Genomic DNA, 19,324 nt, shown 5'->3' on the forward strand with positions numbered 1-19,324 from the left:
TCCTCACACGAACACTCACACTCACCCGAACCCTCAACCTCACCCTAACCCTAACCCTAACACTCACCCTAACCATAACCCTAACCCTAACCCTAAACCTAACCCTAACACTCACCCTCACCCTAACCCTAACCCTAATTTGAACACTGAACCTCACCCTCACTCTCACCCTAACTCTAATCTTAACCCTAACCCTCACCCTCACCCTAACTCTAACCATAACCCTAATCAAAATTCTAACCCTTCTCTCACCCTCACCCTAACTCTAAACCTAACCCTCAGCCTAACTTTCACCCTCACCCTCACCCTAACCCTAACTGTCACCCTAACCTGCACCCCAACCCTAACACTCACCCTAACCCTAACACCAACCATAACCCTCAACCTCACAATAAACCTCACCCTATCCCTTAAACTCACAATAACCCTAACCCTAAGCCTAACCATAATCCTCACCCTAACCCTAACTCTCACCCCAACCTAAAACTCAATCTCAACTTAAACATCACCATAACCCTAACACTCACCCTAACCCTAACCCTCAACATAAACCTCACCCTAACCCTAATGCTAACCCTAACCCTAACCCTCACCATCCCCCTAACACTCAGCCGAAACCTAACCCTCACCCACACTCTAACCCTCACCCTCACCTGAAAACTCACACTCACCCAAACCCTCAACCTCACCTTAACACTAACCCTAACACTGACCCAAACCCTAAACCTAACCCTAACCCTAACACTCACCCTAACCCTAAACCTAACCCTCAACCTCAACCTAACACTCACTGTCACCCTAACACTTAACCGTAACCTAATCCTCACCCACACCCTTACCTTCACCCTCTTACGAACACTCACACACACCCAAACCCTCACCTTCACCCTAACCCTCATCCTCACCCTAAACATCACCCTAACCTTAACACTCACCCTAACCCCAACCCTAAAAATAACCCTAACTCTGACCCTCAACCTAACCCTCACCCTCACCTTAATTCTCTACCTAACCTTAAGCCTAACACTTCCTTATCAAAACCCTCACCCTCACCCTCACACTAACCCTCACCCTCACCCTAGCCCTTACCCTAACCATCACCCTAAACCTAACCCTAACCCTAACCATGAACCTAAACCTAACCCTAACGCTCAACCTCAACCTAAACTTCACCCTAACCCTAACACTCACCCTAACACTCACCCTAACCCTAATGCAAACCCCAACCCTAACGCTAACCCTAACCTTCACCATCATCCTAACCCTCACCCTAACCCTTATCCTCACACTAACCCTAATCCTAAACCTAACCCTAATCCTCACACTAACCCTAAACCTCACCCTAACCCTAACTCTCACCCCAACCTAAAACTCAATCTCAACTTAAACATCACCATAACCCTAACACTCACCCTAACCCTAACCCTCAACATAAACCTCACCCTAACCCTAATGCTAACCCTAACCCTAACCCTCACCATCCCCCTAACACTCAGCCGAAACCTAACCCTCACCCACACTCTAACCCTCACCCTCACCTGAAAACTCACACTCACCCGAACCCTCAACCTCACCTTAACCCTAACCCTAACACTGACCCAAACCCTAAACCTAACCCTAACCCTAACACTCACCCTAACCCTGAACCTAACCCTCACCCTCAACCTAACACTCACTGTCATCCTAACACTTAACCGTAACCTAATCCTCACCCACTCACTGACCTTCACCCTCTCACGAACACTCACACACACCCAAACCCTCATCTTCACCCTAACCTTCATCCTCACCCTAAACATCACCCTAACCTTAACACACACCCTAACCCCAACCCTAACAATAACCCTAACCCTGACCCTCAACCTAACCCTCACCCTCACCTTAATTCTCTACCTAACCTTAAGCCTAACACTTACCTTATCAAAACCCTCACCCTCACCCTCACACTAACCCTCACCCTCACCCTAGCCCTTACCCTAACCATCACCCTAAACCTAACCCTAACCCTAACCATGAACCTAAACCTAACCCTAACGCTCAACCTCAACCTAAACTTCACCCTTACCCTAACACTCACCCTAACCCTAATGCAAACCCCAACCCTAACGCTAACCCTAACCTTCACCATCATCCTAACCCTCACCCTAACCCTTATCCTCACACTAACCCTAAACCTCACCCTAACCCTAACCCTACCCCTCACACTAACCCTAACCCTAACACTCAACCTAATCCTAACCCTCACCCTAACCCTCACCCTAACCCTAAACCTAATCCAAAACCTCAACCGAACCCGAAACCTCACCTTAACCCTCAACCTCACCGTAAACATCACCTTAACACTAACCCTCGCCGTAATCCTAACCCTCATCCTCACCCTTAACCTAACCCTCAACCTAATACTCACCCTCACACTAATCCTCACCATAACACAAACCCTAAACTTTACCTAACCGAAACACTCAGCCTCATCCTAGCCCTCACCTTAACCTTAACTCTAACCCTAACCCTAACACTAACTCTCACCCTCACCCTAAACATAATCCTAACCCTAACGCTCAAACTAACCCTCACCCTAACCCTAAACCTAACCCTATCCCTCACCCTAACCCTAACCCTAACCCTCAACCTAAACCTAAACCTAACCCTCATCCTCAACCAAACCCTCACCCAAACCCTAAACTTCACCCTAACCCTAATGCTAAACATTAACCTAACGGTAACCCTAACCATCAACCTCAACATAACCCTCACTCTAACCCTTGTCCTCACACTAACCTAAACCTAACCCTAACCCTAACCCTCACAATAAACCCTAACCCTCAACCTAACCCTAAACTTAACCGTCAAACTAACCCTCACTCTAAACCTAAACCTCAAGCTAACCCTCACTTTACCCTAATCCTCACCATAAATATAACCCTAACCCTTACCTAACTGAAACCCTCATCCTCACCCTAGCCCTCACCTTCACCCTAGCCCTCACCTTAACCTTAACTCTCACCCTAAACTTAACCCTCACCCCAACCCTAACACTAACCCTCACCCTCACCCTAATCCTCACCCTAACCTTAAACCTAACACTTACCTAACCGAAATCCTCACACTCACCCTCACCCTAAACCTCACCCTCATTCTAGCCCTCACCCCAAACTTAACCCTCACCCTAAACTTAACCCTCAGCCTAACCCTATCACTAACCGTCACCCTCTTCCTAACCCTAACCCTAACCCAAACCATCACCCTAATCCTAACACTACCCCTCAGCCTAATCCTAACCCTAACCCTAACCCTCACCCTAATCCTAACCCTAACACTCACCCTAAAGCTAACTCTCACCCTAATGCTCCACCCTAACCCTAATGCTAACCCTAACCCTCACCCTCACCCTATCTCTCCACCTAACACTTATCCTCACAATAAACCTAAACCTAACCCTCACACTAACCCTAATCGGCACCCTATCCCAAACCCTAACCCTAACCCTCACCCTAACCCTCACACTCACCCTAACCCTAATGCTAACTCTAACACCCAAACTCACCCTAACCCTCACCCTGACCCTTACCATCACCCTAACCCTAAACCAAAGCCTCCCCCATCCCTAACTCTAAACCTCACCCTCACCCTAACGCTAACGCTAACCCAAAACCTCAACCACACCGAAAACCTCACCCTAATACTTACCCTCACCATAACCCTAACCCTATCCCTAATCCTCACCCTAAACCTAACCTTCACCCACACCCTAAAATTCACCCTCACCCGAATCCTTACCCTCACCCTACCAATCACCTTACTCTAAACCTAATCCTAAACCTAACCCTCAACATCACACTCACCCGCCCCCAAACCCTAACCCTAAGCCTAACCCTCACCCTCATCCTCACCATAACCCTCAACTCACCCTAAACATCACTCTAAACCTAACCCTAACACTCACCCTCACACTAAACAGTACCCTAACCCTAACTCTCACCCTAAACCTAAACCTAAACCTCTCCTTAAACCTAACCCTAACCCTCACCCTCACCCTAAACTTCACCCTAAATTTTAACCTCACACTAACCCTAACTCTAACCCAAACTATCACACTAACCCTAACCCTCACCCTAACCCTAAAACTACCCCTCACCCTAAGCCTCACCCTAACCCTAACTCTAAACCTAACCCTCACCCTAAACCTCATCCTAACCCTCACCCTCAAACTAGCCATCAACCTAACCCTAACCCTCAACCTAACCCTAACCCTAACCCACACCCTCACCTTCAACCTAACCCTAACCCTAACCGTAAACGTCACCCTAACCCTGACCCTAACCCTAACACTAAGCCACACCCTAAACCTCACCCTCACCCTAACACTCATCCTCACACGAACCCTCACCCGAACCCCAACACTCAGCCTCACCCTAAACTTCAACGTAACCCTCACCCTCACCCTAACTCTAAACCTAAACCTAACCCTAAATCTCACCCTCCCTCTCTGCCTCCGCCTCAGCCTAACCAAAACACAAATCCTAACCTACCCAAATCCTAAACCTACCCCTCACCCCCACCATCACCCTAAACCTAACACTAACCCTAACGCAAACCCTCACCCTAACCCTAACAATAACCCTACTCTAAATCTAACCTTAATCCTAACCCTAACACTTACCCTAACCATAAGCCTAACCCTAAAACTCACTGTAACCCTAATCCTAAACCTAACCCTCACCCTAACACTAACACTCACTCTAACTCTCACCCTAACCCTCACCGTAAACCTAACCCTAACCCTAACCATCAACTTAAACATAACCCTAACGCTCACCCTCAACCTAAACTCACCCTAACGCTAACACTCACCCTAACCTTCAGCCTAACCCTAACGCTAACCACAACCCTAACGCTAACCCTAACATTCACCCTCAACCTAACCCTCACCCTAACCCTTATCCTCACACTAACCCTAATCCTAAACCTAACCCTAACCCTAAACCTAATCCTAACCCTCACCCTAACCCTAACCCTAACCCTAAACCTAATCCTCACCCTCACCCTCACCCTCACCCTCACCTTAAACTTCAACCTCATGGTAAACATCAACCTAACACTAACCCTCACCCTAAACCTAACCCTCACCCTCACCCGTAACCTAAACCTCAACCTAACCCTCACCCTCACCCTAATCCTCACCATAACCATAACCCTAAACCTTACCTAACAGAAACACTCACCCTCACACTCACCTTAAACCTCATGCTCACCCTATCCTTCACCGTAAACTTAACCCTCACCCTAACTCTAACCCTAACCATCACCCTCACCCTAAACGTAACCCTAACCATAACCCTCACACTAACACTCACCCTAACCATAACCCTAACCCTATCCCTAAGCCTCACACTAACCCTCACCCTAAAACTCACCGATACCCTAGCCCTCACCCTAACCCCAAAAATAACCCTAAACCTCACCCTCAGCCTCACCCGCACCCTCTCCCTGAGCCTAACCCTAACCCTAAACCTAATCCTAACCCGAACTCTCAACCTCACCCTCACACTAACGGTAACCCTAACTCTAACCCTAACCCTCATCCTTACCAACACCCTCACCCTAAAACTAACACTAACCCTCACCCTAACCCTCACCCACACCCTAACCCTAAAATTAACCCTCACCCTCACCCTCACCCTTAACCTCACCCTAACCCTAACCCTCAACCTAACAGTCAACCTAAACCTAACACTTACCCTAACCCTAAACCTAACCCTGACACTCACCCTAAACCAAACACTAACCCTCACCCTAACACTGAACCTTACCCTAACCCTAACCCTAAACGTAAACATCACCCTAACCCTAACCCTAACCCTTACCCTCACACTCAGCCTATTCCTAACCCTTACCCTAACCCTCACCCTAAACCTAAAACTTACACTAACACTAACCCTAACCCTTACCCTCACCCTAACAATAACCCTAACCCTAACACTCACCCTAATGCTCACGGTCAACCTAACCCTCACCCTAACCCTAACCCTCACACTAACCCTAACCCAACCCTCACCCTCACCCTAACCCTAACCCTATCCCTAATCCTAAACCTAACACTCACCCCCACACTCACTCTCACCCTAACCCTCACCCTCAACCTAGCCCTCACCATAACCCTAATCCTAACCCTAACTCTAAACCTCACCCTCACCCTCCCCCTCCCCCTCAGCCTAAACCTAACCCTAATCCTAAACCTAACCCTAACTCTACCCCTCACCCTAACCCTCACCCTAACCATAACTCTAAACCTAACCCTCACCCTAACCCTCACCCTAACCCTCACCCTCACCCTAGCCCTCAACCTAAACCTAACCCTCAAACTAACCCTAATCCTAACCCACACAATAGCCTTCAACCTAACCCTAAACATCACCGTAACCATCAACCTAACCCTAACCCTAAGCCACACCCTAAACCTCACCCTCACCGAACCCGAACCCTCACCCGAACCCTCATCTGATCTCTAACACTCAGCCTCACAATAAACCTCAACCTAACCATAACCCTCACTCTAACCCTAACCCTAACCCTCACCCTAACCCTAACACTCAACCTAACCCTCACCCTAACCCTAGCCCTCCACGTAAATCTAAACCTAACCCTAACCCTCAACCTCACCCTCACCCTCTGCCTGCCCCTCAGCCTAACCATAAGCCTAATCCTAAACCTAACCATTACCCCCACCATGACCCTAAACTTAACCCTAAACCTAACGCCAACCCTCACCCTCACCCTCACCCAATCCCTAACCCTAACAATAACCCTAACTCTAAATCTAACCTTAATACTAACCCTAACCCTTACCCTAACCATAACCCTAACCCTAAAACTCACCATAACCCTAATCTTAAAACTAACCCTCACCCTAACACTAACCCTCACTCTAACCCTCACCCCAACCCTCAACCTAACCCTAACCGTAATCCTAAAGATCAACCTACACCTAACCCTAACGCTCACCCTCAACCTAAACCTCACCCTAACCCTAAAAATCACCCTAACCCTCACCCTAACCCTAATGCTAACCCTAAACTTCACCCTCAACCTAACCCTCACTCTAACTCTTATCCTCACACTAACCCTAATCCTAAATCTAACCCTAACCCTAACCCTCACCCTAACCCTCATCCTATCCCTGATGCTAACCTTCACCCTCACCATAACCCTAATCTTAACCCTGACCCTCACCCTAACCCTTACCCTCACCCTCACCAGAACATACACCCTCATCCTCACCCTCAGCCTCACCCTAAATTTCACCCTAACCCTAACTCTAAACCTAATATTAACCCTCACCCTTACCCTCAACCTAACCCTCAACCTAAACCTGACCTAAAGCTCACCCTCAACCTAACCCTCACCCTAACCCTAACCCTCAACCTAACCCTAATGCTAACAGTAAACCTAATGCTAAACGTAACCATCACCCTCAACCTAACCCTCAACCTAACCCTTATCCTCACACTAACCCTAAACCTAACCCTAACCTAACCCTCACACTAATCCTAACCCTCAACCTAACCCTAACCCTACCCCTCACACTAATCCTCACGCTAACCCTAACCCTCAAGCTAACCCTCACTCTCACCCTAATCCTCACCATAACCCTAACCCTAATCCTTACCTAAACAAAACCCTCACCCTCACCCTAACCCTCACCCTCACCCAAAACGTAACCCTCACCCTCAACCTAGCCCTCAACCTAGCCCTCACCCTAACCCTAACAGTCACCCTAACCCTAACTCTAACGCTCACCCACACACTAACCCTATCCCTCACCCTAACTCTAACCCTCAACCTAACCCTAACCCTCATCCTAGTCCTCACCATAACCCTAAATCTAATCCTTACCTAACAGGAACCCTCACCGTCACCCTCAAACTCACCCTAACACTAACCCTCACCTTCACCCATACCCTCACCCTCAGCCTAAATATAACACTAAGACTAATCCAAATCCTAAAACTCACCCTCACCCTCAACCTAACTCTAAACCTAACATTAAACAAAACCCTCGCCCTAAATGTAAAGCTATCCCTAACACTCACCCTAAACCTAACCCTAATCCTAAACCTAACCCTCACCCTCACCCTAACCCTTACCCTCACACTAAACTTAACCCAAACCCTCAGCCTAACCCTCATCCTAACCCTAATCCTAACCCTAACCCTCAGCCTAACCTTAATCGTAACCCTAACCCTAACCCTCACCCAAACACTAAACATCACCCTCAACCTCAACCTCACCACCACCCTCACCCCAACCCTCCCCCTCACCCTCACCCTAACCCTAACCCTAACCCTCACACTAAACCTAACCCTCACCCTCACCCTCACCCTCACCCTCACCCTCAACTTAACTCTCACCCTCACATCACCCTAATCCTAACCCTAACCCTAAACCTCTCCTGAAACCAAACTCTGACCATCAACTTCACCCTCACCCTAAGCCTAAACCTACACCTTAGGGTAATCTTAAACCTAACCATCACCCTCACCCTCACCCTAAACCTAAACCTCACCCTAAGCGTAACCATAACCCTAACACTCACCTTCACACTAACCCTCATCATCACCCTAACACTCACCCTAACCCTTACCCTCAACCTAACCCTAACCCTAAACTTCACACTAATCCTAAACCTCACCCTAACCTTAATCCTAACGCTCACACTAATCCTCACCATAAGCCTAACACTAACAATCACCCTAAACTTAACGCTAACCCTCACAGTCACCCTAAACCTCACAGTCACCCTAAACCTCACCCTAAACCTAACCCTCTCCTACAGCCTAATGCTGAATCTCACCCTCACCCTAACCTTCACCCTAAACCTCACTCTCACCCAAAACCTCAACCTAAACCTAACCCTCACCAAAACCCTAAGCCTAAAACTCAACCTAACCCTAACCTTCACCCTCAACCTAATACTCACCCTAACATTATCCTTAACCCTTACCTAACCGAAACTCTCACCACCACCCTAAACCTTAATCTCACCCTCACATTCACCCTAACCCTAACCCTAACCCTAAACCTCACCCTCAACGTCACCCACCACCTCAGCCTAACCCTAAACCTAACACCAATCCTAAACCTATCCCTCAACCCCACCCTCACCCTAAACCTAACAATAACCTTAACGCTAACCCTCACCCTCACCCTCACCGTAACCCTAAGCCTAACCATAACAGTAACCCTAAACCTAACCCGAACCGTAAGCCTTACCCTAACCCTCACCCTAACCCTAACCCTCAGCTTAAAGCTAAAACTAACCCTCACTCTAAACCTCACCCTAACGCTAATGGTAATCCTAAACCTCACCCTCAACCTAAACTTCACCCTAACCCTTATCCTCACACTAACCCTGACGGTAACTGTAACTCTGACCCTCACACTAACCCTAACCCTCAAACTAACTCTAACCATAACCCTCACACTAACCCTCACCCTAACCCTAAAACTAATCCTAACCCTCATCCTAACCCTAACCCTAACTCTAACCCTCACCCTCACACTCACCCATACCCTAACCCCCACCCTCACCCTAAACATCACCCAAACCCCAACCCTCACCCTAAACCTAAACCTGACCCTCACCCTAACCCTTAAGCTCACCCTGACACTAACCCTTTCCCTCACCCTAACACTAACCCTAACCCTCACACTCACCCTAAACCTCATCCTAACACTTATCCTCACACTAAATCTAACCCTAACCCTCAAACTAACCCTAACCCCCAACCTAACCCTAAACCTACCCCTCAACTTAAGCCTCACCCTAAACCTAACCATAACTCTAACCCTCACCGTAAAACTAAGCCTAATCCCAAACCTCAAACTCACCCCAGCCCTCACCGTCACCCTAACACTCACCCGAAACCGAACCCAAACCCACACCCTAACCCTAACCCTCTCCTGAACCACACCCTCACCCTCAGCCTAGCCCTAACCTACCCCTAACCCTCACCCTAACCCTAACCCTAACCCACGCCCTCACCCTCATCCTCACCCTAACACTAACCCTATCCCTTAAACTCACACTAACCCTAACCCTAACCCTAATTCTAAACCTAACCCTCACTCCAGCCTAACCATCAACCTAACCCAAACCCTCACCCTAATCCTTAACTTAACACTAACTCACATTAAACCTAACCCTCACCCTAACCCTAACCCTCCCCCTCAGCCTAAACCTCACCCTAACACTAACCCTAAACCTAATCCTCACCCTAACCCTAACGCTAACACTAACCCTCACCCTAACCATCACATTAACCCTTACCCAAACCCTAATAATCACCCTATCACTAATCCTAACCCTAACCCTAACCCTAACCCTCAACATCACCCTAAACCTCAAACTAACCCTCACCCTAACCCTAACCCTAGGGGGAGGGTTACCTCACCCTAATCCTAACCCTCATCCTCACTCTCACACTACGCCTAACCCTAACCTTAAACCTAATCCTAAATCTAACCCCAACACTCACCCTAACACTCACCCTAACACTTACCCTCACAATAACACTAATGCTAACCCTCACACTAACCCTCACCCTCACCCTACCCCTCACTGTCACCCTAACTCTCACCATAACCCTAACCCTCAGGCCCACGCTAAACCTCACCATCACCCGAACCCTAAACCTCACCCTAAGCCTCACCCTAATCCTAACTATAACCCTTAAATTCAACCTTACTCTAACCCTCACTCTAACCCTTATAATCACACTAACCCTAACCCTCACACGAACCCTAACTCTCACCCTTACCCCAACCCCACCCCTCACCCTACCCCTCACCCTAACACTAACCCTAAAACTCACACTAACCCTACCCTTCACCCTAACCCTAAACCTCACCCTAACCCTAACGACAACCCTAACCCTCGCCCTAAACGTAACCCTCACCCTAACCCTTATCCTCACACTAACCCTAACCCTCACACTAACCCTAACACTCACCCTAAACCTAACCCTTACCCTCAACCTCAACATAAACATAACCATAACCTTAAACCTCACACTAAACCCCACCCTCACCCTCACCCTAACCATTATCCTCACACTAACCCTAAGCCACAACTTAACCTTAACCCTCACCATAACCCTAAACCTAACCCTAAACCTAACCCTCACCCTCACACTAACCCTTACCCTCACCCTATCCCAAACGCTAAACCTATCCTGCACCCTCACCCTAAACCTCACCCTAACCCTTTCCCTCACCATAACCCTAAACCTAACCCTAATCCTCACACTAACCCTAGCAATAACCCTCACCCTAACACTCAACATAAACCCACCGCTCACCCAAAACCTATCCCTCATTGTCACCTTAAACCTCACCCTAACCCTAACCTTAACGCACACCCTAACCCTAAACATAATCCTAACCATAACCCTCAGCCTCACCCTAAACCTCACCCTAACCCTTATTTTCACACTAACCCTAAACCTTACCCTAAACCTCACATTAACCCTAACCCTCACCCTAACCCTAACCCTACCCCTCAACCTAACCCTAAACCTAACCCTAACACTCACCCAAAAGCAAACCCTCAAAATAACCCTCAACCTCAACCTAATCCTAACCCTAACACTAACCCTAACACTTACCTAGCTGAAAACCTCACCCTCACACTTAACCTCAACCTAAACCTCACCCTCATCCTAGCCCTCACCCTAACCCTTACCCTCACCCTAATCCTAACCCTAACACTCACCCTCACCCTCAACCTAACCCTAACCCTAACCCTCAAGCTAACCCTACCCTAACCCTAATGCTACACCTAACCCTCACCCTCAGACTAACCATCACCCTAACCCTTACCCTCACCCTAAACCTTAACCAAACCCTAGCACTCATACTAAACCTAAACTCACCCTAAACCTAAAACTACACCTCAGCCTGAACCTCACTCTAATCCTAACCCTAAAGCTAATCCTCCCCCTATCCCTAACCCTAATCCTAACCCTCACACAAACCCTCACCTTATCCCTTACCCAAAACCTGATCCTCAACCTATCACTAATCCTAACCTTAACCCTAACACTCACCCTCGCCCTAACCCTAACCCTCACCATAACCCTTATCCTAAACCTCAACCTAAACCTAACCCTTACCGTAACCCTCACCCTAACCCTAATGCTAACACTAACCCTCAACCTAAACTTCACCCTAACTCTTATCCTCACACTAACCCTAACCCTAATGCAGACCCTAACCCCAACCCTACACCTCAAACTAACCCACACACTAACCCTAAGCCTAACCCTCACCCTAACCCTAACCCTAACCCTCACCCTCACCTTCAACCTCACCGTTACCCTAACACTCAACCGAAACTAAACGCTCACCCACACCCTAACACTCACGCTAAACCGAACCCTTATTCTCACCCGAAACCTCAGCCTCACCCTAACCCTAACCCTCAACCTAAACATAACCGTAAACCTCAATGTCAGCCTAAACCTAACCGTAATCTTAACCCTAACCCTAACCCTCAAACTAACCCTCAACCTCACCCTAATCCTCCACCTAAACCAAACCCTAACCCTTACCAAACTGAAACCCTCAACTTCACCCTCACCCTCACCTTCAACCTAACCCTCACCATTACCCTAGCTTTCACCCTAACCCTGACCCTCACCCTCACCCTAACCCTAACCCTCACCCTGACCCACACCCTAACATTAACCCTAACCCTAACACCCTAACACTCACCCTAAGGCTAACCCTAACCCTAATGTTACACGTAAACCTCACCCTCACCCTAACCATCATCCTAACCCTCACCCTCACCCTAAAACTTATCCTGACCCTAAAAATCACACTAAGCCTAAGCCTCACCCTAATCCTAACCCTACACCTAAACATAACCCACACACTAACCCTAAACCTAACCCTTAACCTAACCCTAACCCTAAACCTCCCCTTCACCTTAACCCTCGCCATCACCCTAACACTCAAAAGACCCTGAACGCTCATCCACACCCTAACCCTCACCCTCACCCTCAACCTTATCCTCACCCTCACCCTAAACCTAACACTCACCCTCACCCCCAACATTATACCAACCCTAACCCTAACCCTAATGCTAACCCTAATATTAACCCTAATCTTCACCCTCACCCTAAACATCACCCTAACACTTACCCTCTCTCTAAACCCTACCCTATCCCTAACCCTCACACTACACCTAAGCCTCACCCTTACCGTCACACTCACCCTAAGACTAATCCCAAACCTAACCCTAAATCTAATCCTCACCGTCACCCTAACACTAACCCTAACCCTAACCCTCACCTTCACCCTAACCCTAACCCTAAACTTCACCCTAACCCTCACCCCAACCCTAACACTAACCCTAACAGTCACCATCACACTAACCATCACCCTAACCCTTACCATCACACTAAACCTAACCCTATCGCTAACCGTAACCCTCACACTATCCCTAATGCTCACCCTAAACCTAACATTACCCCTCACCAACACTCACCCTAACACTCACACTAACCCTCAACCTAAACCTAACACTAAACCTCACCCTAGCCTGAACCCTAAAACTCACTTTAAAATTCACCTTCACCATAAAGATCACCCTAACCCTAACACTCAGCCTAACTCTAACACTAAACCTCACCCTAACTCTACCCTAACCATAACCCTCACCCTCACTCTAACCCTCACCATAACCCTCACCCTAACACTAATGCTATCCCTACCCGTCACCCTAAACCACATACTAACCCTTACCATCACCATATCCCTAACAGTAACAATAACCCTAATCCTCAACCTAACCCTAACCCTCACCCTCACCCTAAAACTCACCGTCACCCTCAGCCTAACCCTAACCCTAACCCTAATCCTAAACCTAACCCTCATGTTCACCCTCACCCTAACCCTAACCCTAAACCTAACCCTAACCTTCACCCTCACCCTAACGCTCACCCACACCCTAAACATCACTCTAAACCTAAACCTCACCCTAACCCAAACCATAACCCTTGTCCTAACTCTAAACCTGACCCTAACCCTCACCCTAAACCTAAGCCTTAACCGTAACCTTAACCCTCACCCTACCCCTCACCTAAACACTTACCCAAACCCTAATACTCAACATATCACTAATCCTAACCCAAATCTTAACCCTAACCTTCACCCTCACCCCAACCCTCTCCCTAACCCTTACCCTCACACTAATGCTAACCCTAACGCTAACCCTCACCATAATCCTAACCCTCACCATCACCCTAAGCCTAACCTTAACCCTAACCCTAATCCTAAATCTAGCCCTCACTGTCACCCTAACCCTAAACCTAAACCTGAGCCTCACCTGCACCCTAACCCTCACCCTAACCCTAAACCTAACCCTCACCCTAACCCTAACCTTAACATTCATCCCAACCCTATCCCTAACCCTCACCCTAAACCTAACCCTCAAACTAATGCTCACCCTCACATTAATCCTCAACCTAACCCTAACCCTAAACCTTACCTAAGTGAAAACCTCACCCTCACCCTCACCCTCATCTAACCCTCACCCTCACCCAAGCCCTCACCTAATCCTAACCCTAAACCTAACCTTCACCCTCACCATCACCCTCACCGTCACCCTAAACCTAACCCTAAACCTAACCCTCACCCTGACCTTACCCTCACAGTTATACTAAACATCACCCTAAACCTTACCCTCACCCTAACCCTTACAGTGACCCTAACACTCACATTAACCTAACCCTCACCCTAACCCTAATCCTACCCGTCAGCCTAAACCTCACCCTAATCCTAACCCTAAACCTCACCCTACCCCTCACCTTAACTCTTACCAAAACCCTAATACTCAACCTATCACTAACCCTCACCCTAATCTTAACCCTAATCCTCACCCTCACCCTAACCCTCATCCTAAGCCTTACACTCACTCTAATGCTAACCCTAAACCTAACACTCAGCCTAATCCTAACCCTCACCCTCACCCTAAGAGTAACCTTAACCCTAACCCTAATCCTAAATCTAACCCTCATAGTCACCCTAACACTAACCCTAACCCTAACCCTCACCCTCAACATAACTCTAAACCTAACCCTCACCCTGACACTCACCCTAACCCTAATACTAACCCTAACCCTCACCCTAACCCTCACCCTAACCCTTACCCTCACCCTGATGCTAATCCTAACCCTAACCCTCACCCTAATCCTAATCCTCCCATTACCCTAAGCCTAACCCTAACACCAATCCTAAATCTAACCCTCACCGACACACTAACCCTAATCCTAAAACTAACCCTCACCCTCAATCTAACCCTAACCCTAACCCCACCCTAAACCTCACCCTAACCCTCACCCTAACCCTAACGCTAACCCTAACCCTCACCATCACACTAACCCTCACACTAACCCTTATATCACACTGAACCTAAACCTATTCCTAACCCTAACCCTCACACTAACACTAATGCTCACCCTAACCCTAACCATACCCCTCACCCTAACCCTCACCCTAACACTCACACTAGCCCTCACCCTAAACCTAAACCTGAACCTCACCAGAACCCGAACCCTAAACTTCACCCTAAACTCACCCTCACCATAAACATCACGCTAACCCTAACACTCACCCTTACTCTAACCCTAAGCCTCACCCTAAATATAACCCTAACCAGAACCCTCACACTCACTCTCACCCTCAACCTAAACCTCACCCTCACCCTTACACTCACCCTCACCCTAAACATCACCCTAACCCTAACCCTCACTCTAACCCTAACCCTAAACCTAATCCTAACCCTAACACTCACCCTAACCCTCAACTTAACCCGAACGATAACTCTAAACGTCTCCCTCACCCAAACTCACACCCTAACCTTTATCCTCACACTAACCCTAACACTCACACTAACCCTAAACCTCACCCTATCCCTAACCCTAACCCTATGCCACACCCTAAACCTCACCCTTACCGTAAAACTAATGATAACCCTAACCCTCACCATAACCCTTACCCTCATCCTAACCCTAAGACTCACCCTCAAAATAAACCTCACCCTAACCCTTACCCTCACCCTAACCAGCACTCTAAGCCTAACCCTAACCCTCACCCTTACCCTCACCCTAACCCTAACCCTAACCCTCACCCTCACCCTAACCCTAAACTCACCCTCACCCTCATCCTCAACCTCAGCCTAAGCCTAAGCCTAACCCTAACCATAATCCTAAACCTAACCCTCGCCCTCAGGCTCACCCTAACCATAACCCTAACCAACACCCTCACCCTCACCTTAAGCCTAACTCTATCCCTAACACTCACCCTAAATCTAACCATAAGTCTAACCCTAAATCTAACCCTCACCCTCACCCTAAGCCTAACCCGAACCCTAATCCTCATAATAACCCTAACCCTAACTCTAACACTATCCCTAACCCTCACCCTCCACATAAACCTCATCCTAACCCTTACCCTCACCATAACCCTAACACTAAACCTAACCCTAATCCTCACCGTAACATTAACCCTCACCCACACCCTAACACTCACCCTCACACTCACCCTGACACACAGCCAAACCCTAACCCTAACCCTAATCCTAAACCTAATCCTCACGCTGACACTCACCCTAAACCTAACCCTAAACCTAACCCTAACACTCACCCTCTCCCTAAACCTCACCCTCGCCCTAAACATCACCCTAAACCTAACGCTCACCATAACCTTAACCGTAACCCTCGCCCTAACCCTAACACACAGCCTAACCCTAAACATCACCCTAGCCCTAACCCTCAACCTGACACTAACCCTAAACCTCACCAAAAACCAAACACTCAAACTATGCCTCACCCTCAGCCTAATCCTCAACCTAACCCTAACCCTAAGCCTTACCTAACTAAAACCCTAACCCTCAACCTCATCATCAGTCTGAGTATAACTCTCACCCTCACCCTAGCTCTCACCGTAAACCTAACCCTCACCCTCACCATCACCGTAACCCTAACCCTAAACCTAAACCTCACCCTAACCCTAGCCCTAACCCTAATGCTTACCCTCACCCTCACCCTAACCCTAACCCTCACCCAAAACCTTACCCTCACCCTAACACTTACCCTCAACCTAACCCTCACCCTAAACCTCACCTTAAACATTACACAAGCACTAATCCTTGCCATATCACTAATCCTAACCCTAGAACTAACTCTAATCCTAACCCTCACCCTAAACCTTACCGTCACCATAATGCTAACCCTAAGCCTAACCCGCACCTTAATCCTAACCCTCACCCTCACCTTCACCGTCACCCTAAGCCTAACCATAACATAAATCGAAACCTCATCCTCACCATAACCCTAAACCTAACCCTCACCCAAAAATTCACCCTAACTCTAACGCTAACCCTAACCCACACCCTCACCCTAACCATAACCCTAACCCTAATCCTCACCCTCACATTAACCCTCAACCTCACCCTCACCATAACTCTAACCGAACCCTAATACTAACCCTCACCCTCACCCTCATCATCACCCTAACCCTAAACATAATACAAACCCTTACCCTCAACCTCACCCCAAACCTAACCCTCACCTTGACACTCACCCTAAACCTAACGCTAACCCTAACCCTCACCCTCACCCTATACCTCACCCTAACCCTTATCCTCACACTAACCCTAACCCTCACACTAACCCTAACCCTCACTCTAATCCTAACCCTAAGCCTCACCCTAACCCTCACCCTAACTGTAAACCTAAACCTTATACTAATCCTCACCCTCCACCTAACCCTAAACCTCACCCTCACCCTAGCTCTCACCCTAACACTGACCCTAAACCTATCCCTAAACCTAAACCTTATCCTAATCCTCACCCTCACCCTAACCCTAAACTTCACCCTCACCCTCACCCTCACCCTGAGTGTAACGCTAAACCTAACCCTAATCCTAACACTCACTGTCACCCTCACCCTAAACGTAATCTTACCCAAACTCTAAAACTCACCCTCACCCTCACCATAACACTAACACTAAACCTCACCCTAAGTCTAACCGTGACCCTAAACCTAACCCTCACCCTAACCCTAATCCTAACCATAACACTAACCCTAACCCTCAACCTCACCTTACCCACATCCTAACCCTTACCCTCACACTAAAGCTAACCCTAACCCTAACCTTCACCCTCACCCTAACCCTCATTGTCACCCTAACCCTCACCCTAAGCCTAACCCTCACCCAAACCCTAACCCTCACCCTAAGCCTAACCCTAACCCTATCACTAATCCTAAACCTAACACTCACCCTAACCCCAAACCTCACCCTAAGCCTAACCCTCACCCTAACCCTAACTCTCACCGTCACACTAACACTCACCCGAATGCGAACTCTCACCCAGACCCTAAACCTCACCCTCCCCCGAACCCTCACCATCACCCTAAACATCACCCTACCCCTAACGCTCAGCATAAACCTAAACCTAACCCTCACCCTTAACCTAATCCTCACCGTCATCCTAACACTCACACGAATCTGAACCCTCACCCACACCCTTACCCTCACCCTCATCCTAACCCTCACCCTCACCCTAAACATCACCCTACTCCTAACCCTCACCCTCACACTAACCCTCAAAATAAACCTCAACCTAACCCTAACCCTAACCCTAACCCTTACCTAACTGAAAACCTACCCTCACCCTCACCCTCAATCTAACCCTCAACCTCACCATAGCCCTCACCCTGACCCTAAAACTCAACCTAACCCCAAACCTAACCCTCACACTCAACATCACTGTTACCCTAAATCTAACCCTAACCCTAAAACTCACCCTTTCCCTAAACCTAACCCTAATGCTAAAGCTAATCCTCACCCTCACCCTAATCATCACCCTAACCCTAACACTCACTGTAAACCTAACCCTAAACCTAAACCTACCCCTCAGCCTAAACCTCAGCCTAACCCTAATCCTAACCCTAATCCTCACCCTATCCCTAACCCTAACACTAACCCTCACCCTAACACTCACCTTAACACTTACCCAAACCCTAACCCTCACCCTATCCCTAACCCTAACTCTATCCCTCACCCTAACCCTCACGCTCACCCTAACACTATTGATAACCCTAACCCTCACCCTCACCATAACCCTTATCTCATCCTAACCCTAAGCCTCACCCTCAACCTGAACCTCACCCTAACCCTTAACCTCATCCTAACACTAACCCTAACCCTCACCCTAACCCAAACCTCACCCTCAGCTTCAGGCTCAGCCTCAGCCTA

The sequence above is a fragment of the Dipodomys merriami genome, unplaced genomic scaffold (genome assembly GCF_024711535.1).
Source record: "Dipodomys merriami isolate MVZ:Mamm:240054 unplaced genomic scaffold, mDipMer1.0.p SCAF_47, whole genome shotgun sequence".
NCBI classification, from domain to species: Eukaryota; Metazoa; Chordata; class Mammalia; order Rodentia; family Heteromyidae; genus Dipodomys; species Dipodomys merriami.